The following is an 18696-nucleotide window of genomic DNA, read 5'->3' as shown; positions in this document are numbered from 1 at the left end:
CCATGCACGAAACCAAAACAAGCCCCCTCTTCTTTTACTTGCCAAACTCTAGTCTCAGGATGTGGTGTTTCCTTGGCAACAGCATATGAGATCACACACACCTGAGGCAGGGAAATTCTCCAAGCTCTCTTTGAGTAGAAGGAAGAATTTAGCAGTGTTGGTGGGATTAATGTGGTAGGTGTGCCAGGGAGACAGTCTGGTCTAAGCAAGTGGACAGACCCTGCAGAACCTCATTCTGCTTTTGAACACTGACTTTTACCAGTGTCCAGAAAACCAGAGCCAGGTTCTGCCCTGACTGAGCTCCTGTGCAATCCCATTGAATTCAGTAATGGGTAAAGCAAGGCTAAATATGAGCTTTCAGTGCCCAGGTTAAATGAGCATCACTATTACCAAGATCACATGTGGTCCAAGAAGCCCTGCAATCCTTAGCTCACTCTCTTGAGCCTGGGGTGACTGTATTTCAGCTTGATATAGACTGTCTTTGCTTTGGGGTAGGGAGGAGTTAAAGTCAAAGTCTTATTATATGGACACATGCTTTGGGCTTTGATTCTTTTTTCTTTAATAAGCAATGAAAACCCTAGCAGGGAATTGAGTTCTTCTCGATGTTTAGGGAAGCAGCACCGCAGAGGCACATGCAAATTGGGAAATACATATTCAGGATATTTTGCAAACATGTATTATTTATTGTACTGTAACAGAGGAAGGAGCTGCCATAGCCAGCCATGGCAATAGGTGTTCGCACGATTTTCCAAATGTGTATAATTTATGCAGGAGGCTATTTGGAGACTTAAAATCTAAATCGTATAAATATTTATCATCGCAGTTTGTGAAGTGTGTGTGGCAGGGAGAGGGTTACTCAGTGTCTTTACTAGGGTGTTGGGACCTCTTTGAACTGAGAAATGTAACATTTTGGGCAGATAAACTCCATTTGCTGCCTTGGGGCTATTGCATAGTAATGGGCTACACTTGCCATTGTGAAGTGATCTAGTAGTTAGAGCAGAGGCCTGGAAGTCAGGACTCCTGGAGTTCTAGTCCTGTGTCTGCCACTCTGTGTTACTGATAAATCATGTAACCACTCTATTTACCCATCTCTGAAATGGGTATAATACCTACCTAGATTATCTAACAGAGCTTTCATTATTTCTAAAAATGATGATGGAATCCTTGATTTAAAAGGTCTTGCATATAGCCTTGCACTTCCTTATCACATACACTGCTGTGATAAACTCTTCCTCAGTCCAAGTCTCATCTGCAAGCCCACAGGAGTGTCTGCAGAAAACTAAGTGAGTTGCTCAGTCTTATTCCAAGGTTTATGGTTATTTGGAGCTTGTGGGAATGGGAAAGAAGCTATTCAGAGGCCTATCACTTGGCTATGGCTGAAGATAGTCACCGATATGGTCAAAAGGAACATCATCTGCTGACAGCCCGTGGGGTAAGTAGTTTCAGGATAATCAAGGGGAAGTTCTCTGGCCTGTGTTATACAGGTCAGACAAGATGATCACAATTGTCTCTTCTGGTGTTGGAATCTAGGAATGAGCAGATAAGTCCTAGAGAATGATGCCTGGTAGCTCTTTGGCTGTACTTATTTCCTTTAGGATCTGATCCTGAAAATACTTCCTCTGTCAGAACATTGAGCACTTGGGCATGTGCATACAGGTCTCAACAGGTTCTTTGACTTTGTCTTGTGGTTTTTGAGCCTTTAGCTTGTACTTGGGTCACGTTTTCAAGATTTTCTCACCAACCAGAAATATTCCCTTTTTCTTTAAAATGAGTTCTGAGATTCTCTCCTAATCCAAACCTTCAGCAGCTGAGCCTTTAAGAAAAACACCAAAGACTGGGAATATTGCAGTAAAAATTATTAGTTGCTAACACCAGTATTTTCTTCACGGAAGCAGGAATTGAACCCAGGAGTTAGCCGTATCCAGGAAAGTGCTAGTGGGTAACACTGGTAGAGAATGAGGAGTGGCTATGGAGCTAAGAGGCCAAATATTTTCTGTTGAAATCACAACAGGAGGGGTTAACTATTTCACAGTTAACAAGCAGCTCCGATGAAGCCAAGAAAACAAGGCTATTATTAAGGAGCTTTCCCAACCATGCAAAGAATGGGTGTGAGCAATCCCCGAGGGGATAGGAAAGTAAGTGTGTTCTGGTTACCTGCACCAAGAAGCCAGCATGACCCATTTCCTTCTCAGCACCCGACTCGGAAAACAAACAGTGATACTCCATGACATCTTCTTCATTCTGCAGATGTGCTTGTCTCCACTCACTGAGCAATGGGCACAGTCCGTGCATGCCCTTGAGATGCTGCCAGCTCAAGCCTACAGAACAACCAGATGGCCAAGTCCCAAAGAAGTGGAGACACTAGGCATGAGTGCAAGCTGCACTGCACCAGTTTAAACCATGTCCATCCTACGGCTATGCTGGCGGCTAAAAAACCCATCGTAGACAAGGCCCTGGACTGCAGAAGAGAATTCTAAGCGCATTTCCCTCTGACTTTCTCTCTCTCTCTCTCTCTCTCTCTCTCTCTCTCTCTCTTATTATTATTTTTATGAAGCGCCCAGAGGCCTCAGCCAGTTTCAGGGCTCTGTGGTGCTAGTCACTCAACAAACTCATTGTAAGTGCCAGTCTCTGCCCTGGAGAGCTTACAGGCTAACCAGACAAGGGTGGGAGGGGAAACAGAGGCCCAGGACTTGCCCTTACCCAAGGCCACATAGTAGATCAGTGGCAGAGCCAGGAATTTCCTGAGTTGCAGCCCAAGGCTCTATCCCAATCAAAACCATGCTCCCCTCCCACCCCCAGCCCCGCACCCTCCTGCTTTTTGAATCCCAGTTAGATATTCACATTACGAGATCTCCAGAATACCAGTCCTGCTTCAGTCCTAATAATCTGGGCCTTTCAAGCCCTGGGTAGTGCCTTTATCTATCTACCTGCATTTTATGATTGTACTGGAGTTGATTTTCCTCTGATGAACCTTGCTCACCTTTGCAAGACATTCCATCAGGAGGTAATTTATTTATGCTTAGAGTTACCTGTAATCATTGCATGCTGGAGGTCAAGGAAAAGGAACACAGTTGTCTCACCTTGCAAACTTTGAGCTACCTTCTGGTAGAGGAAGGTTCTTAGAGCTATTCTTATGCTAGTTTTGATCGACTGACTCTTGCAGGACTTTCAGCTACAGCATTATCCTCTGCCAGCCAGAATCATAACAGCACAGATTTTTTAAAAGGAAATCCACCCGACTAATTTACTCACTCTATTTTGGCTTTGTTTCAGGTCCAGCTTGCATCTTTGGAATGCCTCCAACCATTTCAGGGGAGAGGCCAGGGAATAAACATTCTTTCTTCTTCAGATTATCAGCCAAACATCCACAGTGGAAGTTTCATCTTGATTATCTGTCTCGTCTCAAACTGGGCTTCTCTTCTGTAGGCTGTTCAAAAGGCAGATCGCTTCCCCTCCCTTTCTTTCAAAGCCACAAAGGTAGGAAGGTCTTGGAGTCTAACACTTTCACGGCATGTTTCCTGGTGATTAGTGATTGGACGATGCCACTGTTTAGCCTTTAATTGGCTATCAAATCGCTTAGCAGTTGGATTACTGTTTGCTTCTGGCACCTTAGAGACTAACCAATTTATTTGAGCATAAGCTTTCGTGAGTTACAGCTCACTTCATCTCACGAAAGCCTATGATCAAATAAATTGGTTAGTCTCTAAGGTGCCACAAGTACTCCTTTTCTTTTTTGTGAATACAGACTAACACGGCTGTTACTCTGAAACCTGTTTGCTTCTGGTAATTCATGTATTTTTGGAATACATATTACTGCCTTTTCACACATGCAACTGATTCTTCTGGACACAACCACTTACACAGAGGCCCGTTGTTTTATTTTCCCTAAATCTTTCAGGGACCATCTCTTGGTTTTCCACAACAGATTGTCTCAAGACAACTTTTCTGATCGATATGCAAAGGAACACGGCCTCTGTGGCAGCTAGCCCCGCATGACTTTATTATTATTTGCATCGTGGTAGCTCCTAGGAGGCCTCATGATGGGCCAGGATCCCATTGTGCTGGGCACTGTACAGAACAAAGCGATGGTCCCCGTCCCACAGAGCTTGCAATCTAAGGCTATGTCGTCACACACCAGATGAGATGTTTTTTACCTCTGGATAACGAATGCATGCTAGTTCTCCTGCTGTAAAAATAGTGGAGGCCAGGCACTTTAGTTTTACCACCAGGGAAAGTAGGAGAGGTCAACATTGGGTGGGCAAATAGTGCTGACTTCACCTAGCTACTTCACGGTAAACGCTCCATTTGTCTCCACTCCGGGTTCTACCGTGCGATAATTATCGTGTGTTCGTTTACCTCGCTGTAAATAAACCAAACCAGAACACCTTTGTGTCCGTGAAGACAAAGCCTAAGTATAAGACAAGTGGTAGATACAGAGAGGTGGCCCGGGGTGGGGAGCTCAAGGGGCATGGCCAGCAGTAGTCTCGGCACACCAGCGGGCTAGCCAGGGCCAAACATTGTGTTGGTTTCATTGCCAAGCAGGGCGTTCAAGGCGGATTTGCAGGAAGATAATGAGGTGGCTTTGGGGGTGTTTGTGACGTTCCTCCCAAGTGTGAGGGCAGCACGGGAGAAAGCATGAGGGGCTTGTCTGAAAACAGAACAAGCGGGTGAGGAAGGCTGAAACTGTTGGCCAGTCGGAGACAGGAGAAATGACGATTCATTGCATGCAGACTATGGAAGTATCATTCTGCTGAAAGTTGGCATGTCCAGGCTTTGATGGACCAAGGGAAGGAAGAGCATTCTAACACGGAGAATGCAGCATGGAAAATGCCCTGAAACCAGCCCCCTCACTGGCTGCAGTTGCAATAGTATCATCCTGGGGGGGGAGAGTCTCTTTGAGCTGCAGGAGATCTCAATTACTGGGGCAACATTTGAGACTGATGTAAAAGCAAGTCGCTCCCTCCCCGAGCAATTAACTACGATTAAAAAATATAACTGCTGCCCTGTTAGAAGCAATCGATGACAATTGTGTTTTGGGGCTTCATAATGCAGCCATATTGGGTTCTGCTCCTACCTCCTACTTTCCCCGGTACTTACAATCTTCTCTGCTTTAGACCCCGGGTGGGCTGGCTCTAGTGGTCGGCTCTGGAGACGAAATTCTGGAAAATAAGGAACTTCACTTTAAAGGATGGTGTGCGAGTCCAATCTGCAGCTGGGGTCACTGAAACCCGAGCTGACAAGCCCCGTGGACTGGCTATGCAGCTGAAAGAAAGTTCTCTGGCCCAAGTCAGTGTCATTAATCTTGGGGCCACGACATGTCAGTGCTTTTATTGATTTCCCACCAGGCCATTCATCAATAGTCTAGTCACATTACGAGCCAATATGGAGAAAGCATAGGGGGAAAGAATGGGGGAGGTGGTTTTTATCTCCAGGGCACAGGATGTTCATAATTAATGTAACCTAGAGAAGAAGCCAAATGGGTTTAGCTAATTGATAAAAAGAGCCTCAAAGCAGGAGCCTCCACACAGTTTCGTTACAAAGGGGAATTGTTCTTGCTAAGGCAGAAGGATACTATAAGCCAGGTGTGTGCTGACTGTATGGCTTGGAACCGCATGGACCCTCTGGGCCAGGCCTGTGCAGACTCTATAGGCCAGGCTTGCTCAGACTGCGTGGACCAGGCTTACATCTGTGCTGCTCCAGTGTTTCCCGCTAGTTTTTATTTCTTTGTAAACTGCATTTTGTGCTGGTGAGGGGTGTCGAATTGCCTGTCCTAGACTCTGGCTCCCTCCAATTACCCACCCCAGTGAGCAGATGCAGCATGAATATCCCCTGCCCTTCTGAGAGCCAGCACCCCGTCCTGTAAGAATTTGCCTCTTCAGGAAATGGGGAGCTGTGTCTCCATGGCCTGGACCCTGCTGAACCTGCCACCATGGGGGCCAAATGCATTTCTCAGCAAGTTTATCATGTTTCTTGTCTCAGTCAATATGAGTCATCACAAAAACCCTTCATGGGAAGGATATTTTTAAAAGACAGCTGCTGGGAATTAAAATAGCTTGTAGGGAAATGTCATTGTGGTCTGTATAAAAGCCTCAGTGACTTTTAAAATTGCAAGCTGTCCCTGGCCCTGCGAAGACTCATGCATGGTTTACTTTGTTCATGTGAACAGCGCCTTGGGCATCAATGGCTGGGAATTTCAAAGGAGCCCAAGGATCCTAAAAATGCCTGACTGTGATCCTCACTGGGCCCTGGATAATGCAATCAGATCTGGGGGGCCTTGTATCCACCCGGAGTCCCAACGGAACTCGACGCAAGCCCGCAGATCCGACTGCAATGTCACATCCTCGCTGGGTAGTCGCACTGCTTGGAGTAACTGCTCACTGTAACCTCTGGGGTGTAAACTTCTCCCTCCTTCCCATTGTGTGTGCGTGTTTATCATTTGTGCACCTCAGAGCCCGTCATGGACCAGGCCCCCGCTGGGCTAGGCGTGCCCAGGTGCTTGCCATGTGCCTCACCACATGTGCGACATGCTATGCAGCACCTGGATGTATCCTCCAGACCGAGAGCTAACAGTGGGAAACCTGGGCTATGGCACAACACGCTTTAAATTCACTACCCAGAGGTCGGAGCAAGTACTGGTTGCTACATCGCTCCTGGCCCTTCTCTCTGAGCCCCTGGCACAGCATCGCTGTGTCACCTACAAACTCGCCTGAGCCCGCTGGGTATGTACTTGGCCCAGCTAAGCCATACCTTCGCTGCCCAGGCTACCATAGCTACGCTACTGTTTATACTCACGCTTGCTCTCATCAAGCTAGCACCAGGGTGTGAACATGAGCTGGGAATCAACCCCGAGCACGTAGTGTAGACGTAGTCCGAGGGTTAGCGTCACTGATGGCACGTGCAAGGATCTCTTTTGTCTCCTGCCGTGGCCTACCTGGTGGCCATCAGCCTCAATCTGCAGATGACTGGAGAAAGCCGGTCAAAGGCCAGTCCTCCCTGTCAAAAGTGACGGATGTGGAGGGAATCAATGCACAGCTAGTTTCTTCCACTCTGTACACCCCCAAACTGCATCCCACATATGCTCTGGGAAAGGCAGGCTCTTGGAAGTCTACTTTCCAAACCAGGAATCCCTGAGGATGGTTGAGATGAGTGAGGCCACCCAAGAGGAAAAGGTCCTTGGAATGAGCCTGTTCTGGAGAGAGCAGCGAGGGGCCCCCATAACAATCTCCTTTTCACTTACTAATGCGGCGTGATATTTATTAGTGCCTCGCTGGAGTGGCAGGACACCCAGCGGCAACAGAGTCTCCACCAACCCAGTTTCAAAGCTTTGTATCATTTCCTCCCCTGAACATAACCGGTGCAGGCTGGAGCAGCACAAAGCAGCTGGAGCACGCCAGTGAATCTCGCTCTGAGTCTTGAGTTGAAATGTCTGTCAATCTTTGTGGCAATCACTTGGTATCGAGGCACCAAATGCCTCAGCTGCCCGAGTCCAGCTTCTGTACAAGTACCCCACTGCAGACAACCAGTGAACACTCTGGAGAGCTCTTGATTGCTCAGTGAGCTATAACAGGGGATCAGCCACAGCGATCTAGCACAGATATTTTTGTCTTTTTAATGCATTGGGCAAATTCTCTGCTCAATGACAGGTTTCAGAGTAACAGCCGTGTTAGTCTGTATTCGCAAAAAGAAAAGGAGGACTTGTGGCACCTTAGAGACTAACCAATTTATTTGAGCATAAGCTTTCGTGAGCTACAGCTCACTTCATCGGATGCATGTGAGCTGTAGCTCACAAAAGCTCATGCTCAAATAAATTGGTTAGTCTCTAAGGTGCCACAAGTACTCCTTCTCTCTGCTCAATGACCCCCAAAGTGTCACTTTTGTATGCGTTGTGTTAGGCTCCTGTGTTCACATGTGAGACGGCAACACAAAAGCATAGTAAGAACGCTGGTGGGGCCAAAATTTACTAAAAGCTTTTTTCTTTTTTACACTTGGCTGAGCTCTTTTTATTTGTTTCCAGCAGCTGGATCCCTGGTGTCTTTTGTTCTGTCTCTCCTTCCCCCTCCTCAGCAGATAGGTCTACACGTGAACTTGTAGTTGTGTTTCAACCCAAGTTAACTACTGCACTTGTAAACAGGAAACAGATGTTTATGGCTAGTCATGTGCTTAACCCTAAGCTGAAGCCTAGAGTTAGCCACTAGTGCTGTGAAAAGACCAGAATTTCCAGCTCAGAGAAAATTCTGCAATTTTGTGTTTTTCCTTCAAAATCAGACCAAAATTCAAGAATTTTAAACTTTTCCACAAAACAAAATTATTGAAAAAAATCTTATCTTGGCTCAGTCAAAAGGTTTTATTTCAGTTTTTACTCTTTATTAATTTTTCATAGTATAAAATAAACTTTGAAATGAAAAATCAAAAGGTTCCATTTCAAAAAGATCCAACTGGAACATTTTGAAATGACTGAAAAGCTTCCTGGGGGGGAGTTTTCTGAAGTGAAATTCAGTCAAAGTTGACATCCCATGGAAAAATGTTTGCCTTTTCTACTCACCACGGCTATCTTTCCCATCACACTGAGTGCTCTTAAAATATGCAAAATAGAAACTAATTAGGTGATAAGAAAAAAAAAAAAGAGTTCTCTTTGATTCGAACCTAAACTTCAAGGTTCTCTAAAATTCTTCTGTGGTTAATTATTTCCACCAGTACTGACAGAATCCTAGAAGATCAGGGTTGGAAGAGACTTCAGGAAGTCATCTAGTCCAATCCCCTGCTCAAAGCAGGACCAACCCCAACTAAATCCTACGGAGATCAGCCATGATTCCTTCAGTAAACAAGCCAATAACATGATTGGTTTAGATGTAAATGAAAAGACCAGTGTGATTCTTTCCAAGTGTGTCAAGGCAAAATCTGGAATGTGGCTTTAAACAGGAGACATTCATATGACAGATGCATGGACTGCCCTTTATAAACACCAGACCCCTAGCAAGGTATTATGTTCTCTTCCATGCTCAGAAAAGCAACACAAAGGAGCCAGCAGAGCCAGCCATTATCCGCTCTGTTACATTGTCATGTAAAGGTTGCATTGATTCAGAAACAGGAGAAGCCAAGTGAAAGGTGGACTGGGACTCATATAACAGAACTCCGACTACGGGTAACTTTACCTGTCACCTAGTGCCTTTAATGGCAGGGTGTTTGGGTTTAAACACAATGCCCTTTGGTTGGAACATCCTCTTGTGTCATTCCAATGAAAATGGCCTATCTCCTAGCCCTTTTCTCTCTCTGGAGCATTATGCTATAAGTCCAAGGTTTGCCAGACAGTGTTGCCTAGTGGATAGAGCACTGAACTGGGACTCAGGAGACCTGGCCTTTGTTTCTAACTCTACCCCTGATCTGCTGTGTGATCCTAGGCAAGTCATATCTCTCTGTGCCTCAGTTTCTCCATCTGTAAAATGGGCATAATTATACTGACTTCCTTTGTAAAGTGTTTTGAGATCCACTGATGAAAAGCCCTGTATAAGAGCGAAGTGTTATTTTATGAATTGCTTGAAGTGCAGCTGGTAGAAATCATGGCAGCACCCACTTTCTCACAAGATGTTTCTTCTTTTCTACAGAGAGAGAGAGTCTGGAAGAACCACTCCTAGCCTTCACAATTCAAGCACCAGCCTCAGTGGGCTAGGAGTAGAACTGGGGTAACTTTTTTTTGATGAATAGTTTATTCACTGAAGAATGCAGTTGTGGGTCAAACGAAACTCTTCATATCCACGCTGCAGTCACCCCTTCACTTGCAGTTCTTAGGGCAATAAGCCTCTTCTCCCTTTCTTTGAAACCAGGCTCTCCTTTCCAGGTGGATTTTCCTGACTTCACTCCACTTAAGGTCAGCACGATTCATTCAGAGATCGTTGATACCTCTGATTCCCCCTACCGCTGTGCCCCTCTCCCCGCATTTTAAATGGAGCAGTTTGCTCATTTCCAGACTCTGGGGAGCCTGCACAATGGATACGACACAGCTTGGCTTGAGCTGACCCATGAAGTGGAGGCTTTGTGTTTCAAGCTGCAACAGAACTGGGGGCACGTTGCTGTTTGAAAGGCAACATTCTATTGAATGGCAACTGTGGGTGCTTTGCTATTCGAATGGCATCCCAGCCCAAGTGTCACACTGCCAGCCCAGAATGCTGTTGCAAAGAATGCGAGGAGAAGGAGAGGAGAACAGGGCCATGAGTCAACATGCATTAAACCAGGCACTATGAATTCTCACTGAGTTATTAATAATAGCTCGAGAGTAAAGTCTTTTTGTATATATAGATTCGGCATCATAACTTGAAAGTACTGTGGGAGCCAAACCAAAGAGAGAACAGCAAAATAGGATCCCTATTTAAAATTATGATACTAGAATTTGTTTGCTTGTGATGCTTATGGGGATTAATTGTGTTCCAGAGATCCGTATCTCAAATGGATTTTTGCAGAAGTAGTTACAAAGAACAGGGGAAAGCTCCTTTTGTTTATTTTCTGCAGTTAATAAAAGGAAAACCCTTTGCCCATGGCAGGACTTCTCATAAACATCAGTTAATAAGCTGTCAGAACCTAACCCAGTATGGAGCCCTCTTAAGAGTTTGGCAACATGGTTTAATTTGCGGAGCCGCCATACTTCATTCTGCCCAGGGACGACCTCAGGTTGAAGCAATTGTGCTGTCTTGTAACTCACAAAGTAATTATCCATCCCAAGTTGTATCTGGGCAGGGACACCGGTTTATACATCATGGAAATCAACACAAATGCAGCTTTGTTGACACTGAGAGGCCAGGAGACCTCAGCAAAAACCCACACCCTGAGCAAGGTCATCTTCAGTTGGTTCGTTTCCAAAGTTATGACGGTCACAGCCCGAAGGAGATATTAGAGTCACAAAAGGTATTTTATACCATTAGGGGAGGGGGAAACCAGGGCAACCAGAATAGTGACAAGGAATGCCACAAATGTGAACCTAACACAAATAAATGATTATTTTTTTTACATAATGAATAATTAGCATGTGGAACTCATTGCCACATGGTAACATTGGGGCCAAAAAGCAAGCAGGATTCACACACCAGTGATTTTTATGAAGGTGATGAGGACATCCAGGGTTACAATGGCAAGGATTCCTAAGAATAAAGCAAGAGTTTTGGGACCAATCTAAAGCCTCCTACTTCGGGGCATGAGCTAACCTCTACCTAATTGGGGTCAGGAGGAAGTGGGAGCATCCTCCTAATGCAGGGTCTCTTGCACCTTCCCCTGCAGCATATGGTCCTGGCCACTGTTGGAGACAGGATACAGGGCTTGTAGTCTGATCCACTCTGGCAGTTCCTGTGTTTCTTATGTAAATTACTCCATGTTGTTTCCTTTTTTGTGTTTCACAGGCAGAGAGTTGAATCCTCCATCTGAAGAAAGGTTAATAAACACACAGAGCCAAAGTGTTACTAAGGGATTCCAGAGGAGATTACTTTGAAAACAAGATGGAAAGCACAGATAATACACAGTTAATCTATCTGTTCACATATCTTGTCTATCAATTATCTCACCACTTCTGGTAGATTTTGTCACTTGTGCAAATCCAGCTGAAAAAAGCTCACGAGGAGGCAGAGCTTTGGGATGAATTCTCCAATTAAAAGTGAATTATTTCTAGCATGTGAAGATAAATCTGATTGCCTAAATATCCCCTGGACACTTCCCTTCTCTACCAGCTGTAGCTCTCAAATTGCCAAGGCCCAGGTGTGAGACAATGACCCAAAATGGAAGACACACACAAAAATGATTCATTCAGGCAACATTCCCTTTCTTTAGCACTGAGCTGATTGTAAACTGGAATTTCCACCCGGCAGGAAATTCTGATATTTTCACATTTGTATTGATCCCAAATCGAGAGGAAGTTCCGAAAAATTTTGATTTCAGAAAATGCAAAACATTTCATGTCAGATCAACTCTCTGCATCTGCTCGAGCTGCTGTGGTGCCTCATGGAAGTCGTAGTTATGGTTCCCTCTGGTCTTCATTCTCCCTTGTCGGCCTTGCTCTCTGGCCAGCCTACATCTCCCAAGCTGCACCAGGGTCTCTCCCTATGGCTCAGCTGCTGTGGCAGCTCAGGGGGAAGCAGAGGTTGCTGTCAACCTGGTCTAAAATGAAACATTTTGTTTTGATTTTCCTGCAGGAAAATTCTGCCCAAATCCATCTTTTTCAATGAAAATCCCAGTTTTGACAAACCCCATTTTCCAATGGAAAACTGTTACATGCAGCATTTTTCAACTATCCCTATTTTAGTGTGAACGGCTCTTTCTATAACCTCAGATACTAGAAAAAACTACGGAGGAGTCCTTGTGGCACCTTAGAGACTAACACATTTATTTGGGCATAAGCTTTCGTTGTTTTTGCTGATACAGACTAACACGGCTACCACTCTGAAACCTCTTAGCTTCTAGAGTCTTTCTTTCTGTTGTAAACAAGTTTCAGCAGTAAAAGGGAGGGGACATCAAATTTATGTGGAACTTGGGTAACTTAGGGACTAAAGGAAGTAACATACTTCAAAATGAGGGACACTGAAGTGGGATGCTGTCTGCCTCTTGCCTTAACAGTTACGGATTTCCAGTCTGGTTCCTTAGATAGTTTGGATTCTGTGGTGCTTTTCATTCATCCAGTGGCTCACTTGGCTTGCAAGCAGGTTGAGTTATGTGAAGGTCACCTCGTTTATTATAATTACACTTTCTGAGCAGTTTCATAGCAAAGCAGTACTTGTCCTGACAAGCTGTCTAGTCTAGTCTGGTCTAGTCAGATTCTTATAACAACCTCATCACCACAGGATCTGAGCACCTTCCAGTCATGCATTAAGTGATGTGACTAACATCTGTCACGTGTGTTCATTCTCGATCTCCATCCTCTTATGTGTAAAGCGGAGTGGTTTGTTTTGGTAGGGTTTACTTTTTAAAAGGTCAGAGAGGCCAGGCTGGAGAAGTACACGTGGCACTTGGAGCAGAAGGTGGGGAGATTTCTGATGGTCGTTTCAGTGCCTAGGACCGGACTTGGAGGAAACTCAGTCTCCTGCACAGACAATCTCTATCCTTGGGGTAGAAAGTTCCATTGTGTGTGAGGAGCAGAGCTGTCGACCAGAGGCCTCATCCCAGAGCTTCAGGCTGCACCACCCATAATTTTCAAAACCTGGGGAAATCAGCAGTTTCCGTGTGTGCGTGTGTGTAATTTAAACCTTTCCACAAATTAGGACCAAATCATTATTTTATTGTATTGGAGAGAAAAATAATCTAAGTCTTTACCGCCCTCATCAAAGCATCAGCACCACAGTGGATAATGTTGCAATTTATGTATATTTTCTTTTCTTTTCTTTTTGTTAATAATAATTTGATTGAAATTTTGGGTACATCAAATAAAGTGCTTCTTTATGACTCACTGTGAGGCTTTTGACCTTGTATCTTACAGTATGTTATTACTGTTAGAGTTGATAGAACGAACGCTATTGTACTGAAAAAGCAAGTCTATTTAAAAAGCAGCATTACAGTAAAGTGACAGCACCTTAATTTGATGACCCTCTTTTTCCTCTTGACACTAGCAAGAATTCTCTCAGTGCCTGTTCACTTGCTGTTTTTTCTGTTATTATATTTATAAGAAGCACAGTGAATAGGAGAAACCTGATGTTTCTACTCAAGAGTAATAGTTTGGCTGTTCATCCATTTAGGTAACTATGTTGATCTAAATGACAACTGCACTAGGAATATTTATCACTTAGTGCGTATGACAGACTTTTGGGATCTGCTGGTGACGAAATGGAGCATCTGGGAGTGGCAGCCTGGGCTGTGAATTGTGAACTGAAGGGTTTTCAAGTGGAACACTATCAGTAAGGACCCGGCCCCACTTCAAGGTAATTCTTCCAGTGTTTAGGTTCTTGCTCAGATCTTAATATTTTCCCATTTGGATCATATGGAGCAGGCAAGGAGGTAGGTCTCAGACCTATGGCAATATGGGATATTCAAATCCAAGACTAAAGATGTTGTTGTGTCCTTGAAAATTAACAAGATGTGTCTTTCTTCAGTGAATCTATTAGCGTATTCTTGTGGCCTTCAGACAGCAATGAGCTCATGAATATGGTTATAATTTATGTTACAGCACTTACATAGCAGGTAATTGCTGCTAAATTATATGGTAACTAGTGGCCATTTAATTATCAGCTACACACCACATCGCACTAAGGTTACATCAGGCCTTTAACTCAGAGCGCAGGTGACATGGGAGTTTCTTTTGAACCCACCGTGCACATAATTACCAAGCCACTTGCAGCAAGTTGTTATCACCATGTAATGCACTGCTAAGTGTCCAGAGGGTTTGGTAAAAGGATTGAAATCTCCCGGTAATGGGGGAGATAGCACAGTACACCAGACACAGCTGTACTAGACAGACAGCTGATGTGATTCTCTTTAACCTGACTCCGTGGCCTTATGCTAAGTGAGTGACGTTCTGCACTGCATGGCTGCAGGTAGCATGACAGATGGGAAGCAAAGGCTGGGTGAGCAGAACTGAGCTCCTGGCCTCAATTCATTGCGTGAGGCAGAAGAGGGAGACCACACTGTGTGTGGGATTCTGGCTGGTGTGGCTAGGCTAGAACACCAGGTCTGTTCAGCTCCGTGTGTCTGTCTCACCTGCTACTGGCTGGAGACCCTGCGATGTCTCCCCCTCATTTTGCCTGCAGATTTTTTTTCCCCTGGGCAAAACGAGAGGTTCAATTCTTATATTTAAAAACAACCCTACAAATGTGTCCTAGGTGAATTTTTCCCATTTTCACCAGTGGAAATGGCAACACTGCCCCAGATAGAGAACCAGGGCACAGGGAGACTGGCTTGGCCAAAGCCAAAGCATAAGGTGTCTGTGGCTGTGCTAGGAATTGAATGTAGATCTCCTGAATGCCAGCCTAGTGCCTTAATTGCAAGAGCAGCTCTCCTTTCCTGTGAGGGAATGAACAGAGGAAGGAATGCATGGGCGGTTATTCCAGAGAGACTTGTTAGTTCGCCACCTGTAACAGGGGGATAATCAACCCTTCCTCCGCCTTGTCTATTCATGCCATAAACTCCTCCTGGCAAGGACAGTCTCTCACTACGTGAGTGTACAGAGCTTAGTATAATGAAGCTTTCATCCTGACTGGAATGTCTTGGGCAGACCCCCAGCTGTCTAAATTGCCTTTAGTGGGGCGATAGTGCACATCAGCTGCGGGTCTTTCTCTCTCTAAGTGCTTCTATAACTGCATTTACAATTCTATAGTATTTTAAAGGTTTTTAGTGAAGTTATTTCATAAAAGGTATATTCGGGTCTTTCCACCCAATCAGCAGATCTAAAGTTGTCTGTCTGAGGTAAATTCTGAGCTAATTGTGCCAGACCTGCTGAACCTAGCATGTGATCTGTCTGAAGCAAGAATAGCTACACAAAGACTCTGTAATGTGCCTTGCCGTAATGGACTTCTCTGTCAAGTGACCTGCCTTGCATGTGCTATGCTTTCCTTCTTGCTGAAGGGCAGAAGAGATTTCTGGTGCATGAAGTACAAGCTGGTGGGCGTACTTGATGAGAAGATACTTGGTCTGGAAGTGCAAATTTCAACACTGCAGCAAATCTGAGAAAAGGAAGATTTATTGCACAACCAGATTCCAAAATCATTGTCACAGATGCAGGAAGGGGAAAGATCAGCCATAAGAATAGAAACTGAGGATGTGGACTGTTGGTTTGTGACCAAGAGGAAAAGAGAACCAGAAAGCATTCTACACCACTAGAAGTATCAAATCATTTTCAGATACTCAGTCACTTACCAAGGAATCTGTCTTTGGAGGAACAGATTAAAAAAAAACTGTAGGGCACACCCCTGATAGGCATCCTTGCAGTACGAAGCAAACAGCTACCAAGGGAAGTTCTTCAGCTATTCGAAGAAGGCAAGTAATCACCACTGGCAACTCCCTGGACTAAAATCACAAGACATAATTGTAAGAATGGGTGGGATTCTGAAGTCATCTGGCAAGTCTCCACTGGTGATCATGCACATTGGAACCAATGACATGGTATCACATGGGACTATACAGATTATAGAAGACTTCAGGGATCTTGGGAGAGAGCTAAAGAACAGGGGATCCTTCCAATTCCGTGGCTAAGTGAGGGCAAAAAATACAGGATGGAACCATTGTCTGTACAACTGGTGTGAAGCTGAAGGTTTTGGTTTTGTAGAACACTGTGACATGTGGGGTAGAGGGCTAATCTTTTCAGTTGGAGACTAGCTGGAGCAACCAGGAGGACATTAAAACCAGCAGCCCGAGGGGAGATTGTTAAGAAAGGTAAATGTGGTACAAACTCAGTGTGTCGCAGACAAATTGAACTGATGTGGCAAAGAACATGAAGAGAAGAAGTTTTTCAGTTGATTTTATACTAGTGTCGTGAGTCTGGATAACAAGCAAGAGGATCGGAAATTCTCATTGATGAGAAGAGCCTGGTGGGACAATTCACGTCTGGAATATTAAAATCACTGGTTATAATCTGTTTAGGAAAGAGGATAGGCAAAAGAGGTGTGAGTGGCACTCTACATTAAAGACACCATTACTTGTTTTAGAGTTATGAATAACTCAGAACCACAGGAACTTGCATGTACGTATATCAATGTGCTAACTAACAAAGCCCAGGAGGGGGTACTGGTGAGGGTCCGTAACATACAACTGAATCAAATTAGAGAACAGGATGAAGCATCTGTCGGTAACAGTGTAGAAAGAAAAATTGTGTTGTTATGGGGGACTTCAACTGGGGAGACATATGCTGGAGCTCTCATGCAGCCAGTAGAAACACATCACTGGAGTTTTGAAAAAATGAAAGATAAGTTCCCAGCACAAAAGCTCTGGGCCCAATATGAAGTAACTCTATTTTGGATTTCATTATGATGGAGAAAGATGAATTAATCACTGGACTGGAAGTTGGTGGTTGGCTAGGGATCAGTTACTGTGACCTGATTATATTCACTATGGGTAAACAGAGGACACTCCCAACCAGTGATATAGATATACACGTGGTGCTCCAAAATGGCCAATTTCACAAAGCAGAGGAAAATCATGAGCCAAATTGACTGGGAGGAAAAATGTAGACAGAAAAAAGCGAATGAAACTTGGGAGTTCTTTAAGAAGAGTTTCTAAGATGGCCAAAAAGCCATGATTTCACAATCAAGAAAGAGGACAACTTTGGGTAAAAGCCCATCCTGGTTCAGTGGCAAAGTGAAGGCAACAATTAGAAGTAAAAAAGCAACATATAACAAACTGAAAAGAGGGAAACCAGATCGCAATCAATATGAATGAGATGTTATGAAATATGGAAAAATGATAAGGGAAGCAAAAACTATCAGGGAAAAATTCATAGCTGGCCGGGCAAAAGACAATAAGAAGGTGTTTTTAAAGTATATCAGGTAAAAAAAGAAATTCTAGCAATGGTGTCTGTCAATTACTAGACAGAAGGAATACAATTGCTAGTAACGAGGCGGACAAGGCAGAAGTCAATACTTATTTCTCGTCTATATCTGGAAAGAAGCAGAGTGATGTGCTTATATCACAGGGGGATGTTGAAGTGCTTTCCAGTCCATTATAAACAGTGAGGCTATTAAACAATATCTGCTAGAAATGAACACTTTAAAATCATCAGGCTGAGATAACTTGCACCCAAGAGTTCTAAAAGATCTGGCTCATGTGAGCTCTGGTCCACTGATGTTAATTTTTAAAACATCATGGAACATTGGGCACAACAATTTTTAACGGTGAGGGTGATTGGATGTTGCGAAGGCCAAGACTGTAACAGGGTTCAAAAAAGAACGAAATAAGTTCCTGGAGGACTGGTCCATCAATGGCTATTAGTCAGGGTGGGCAGGGACAGTGTCCCTAGCCTCCATTTGCCAGAAGCTGGGAATGGGCGACAGGGGATGGATCACAGGATGATTACCTGCTCTGTCCATTCCCTCTGGGGTACCGGGCATTGGCCATTGTTGGAAGACAGGATACTGGGCTAGGTGGACCTTGGGTCTGACCCAGTCTGGCCATTCTTATGATTACCACTGGAACAAACTGCCAAGGGAAGTCTTGGATTTTCCATCTGTTGATGTCTTCAGATCCAGACTGGAGGCCTTTCAGGGTGATGAACAAGTTGCTGGGCTCAATACAGGGGTAACTGGAAGAAATTTAATGGTCTGTGATACACAGGAGGTCAGACTAGATGATCTAATTCTCTAATTCCTGTCTGGTTTTCTCTCTGAATCTGTGAAGTAATTTACATTAGCTGGATTTACCACTGGTGAGAGGATAGTGCTATGTAGACATTGCCCATTTCCATGCCTAAAGGATGCCTGGATTATTCTGAACTCTTTGGTCCCTTCTCCACTGGAGGTATTAATAAACAAATAAACAAAACAGCTAAGAGCCTGCTAAGAGCTAATATGTTGTCTGAAACGATTCTAACCCTCCACAACAACAATGAAGCATACTTTTTTGTTTGATAAGATCATTTTAAAAGGTAACTGCTTATAATAATACAATTTATTCTTTATGGCTTGGGGGCAAGCTCAGATCTAAATGAAGCATGTCTTCCATTAGAACCCTACAGAAACAAACTAATAGGCTGCAAAGAAAACCATTTGTAACGTTACTATAATTCACATGATTCATTAAACAGAA

The sequence above is a fragment of the Caretta caretta genome, chromosome 19 (genome assembly GCF_965140235.1).
Source record: "Caretta caretta isolate rCarCar2 chromosome 19, rCarCar1.hap1, whole genome shotgun sequence".
NCBI classification, from domain to species: domain Eukaryota; kingdom Metazoa; phylum Chordata; order Testudines; family Cheloniidae; genus Caretta; species Caretta caretta.
The sequence above is the reverse complement of the archived record's forward strand: the minus strand, read 5'-3'. Positions refer to the sequence as shown.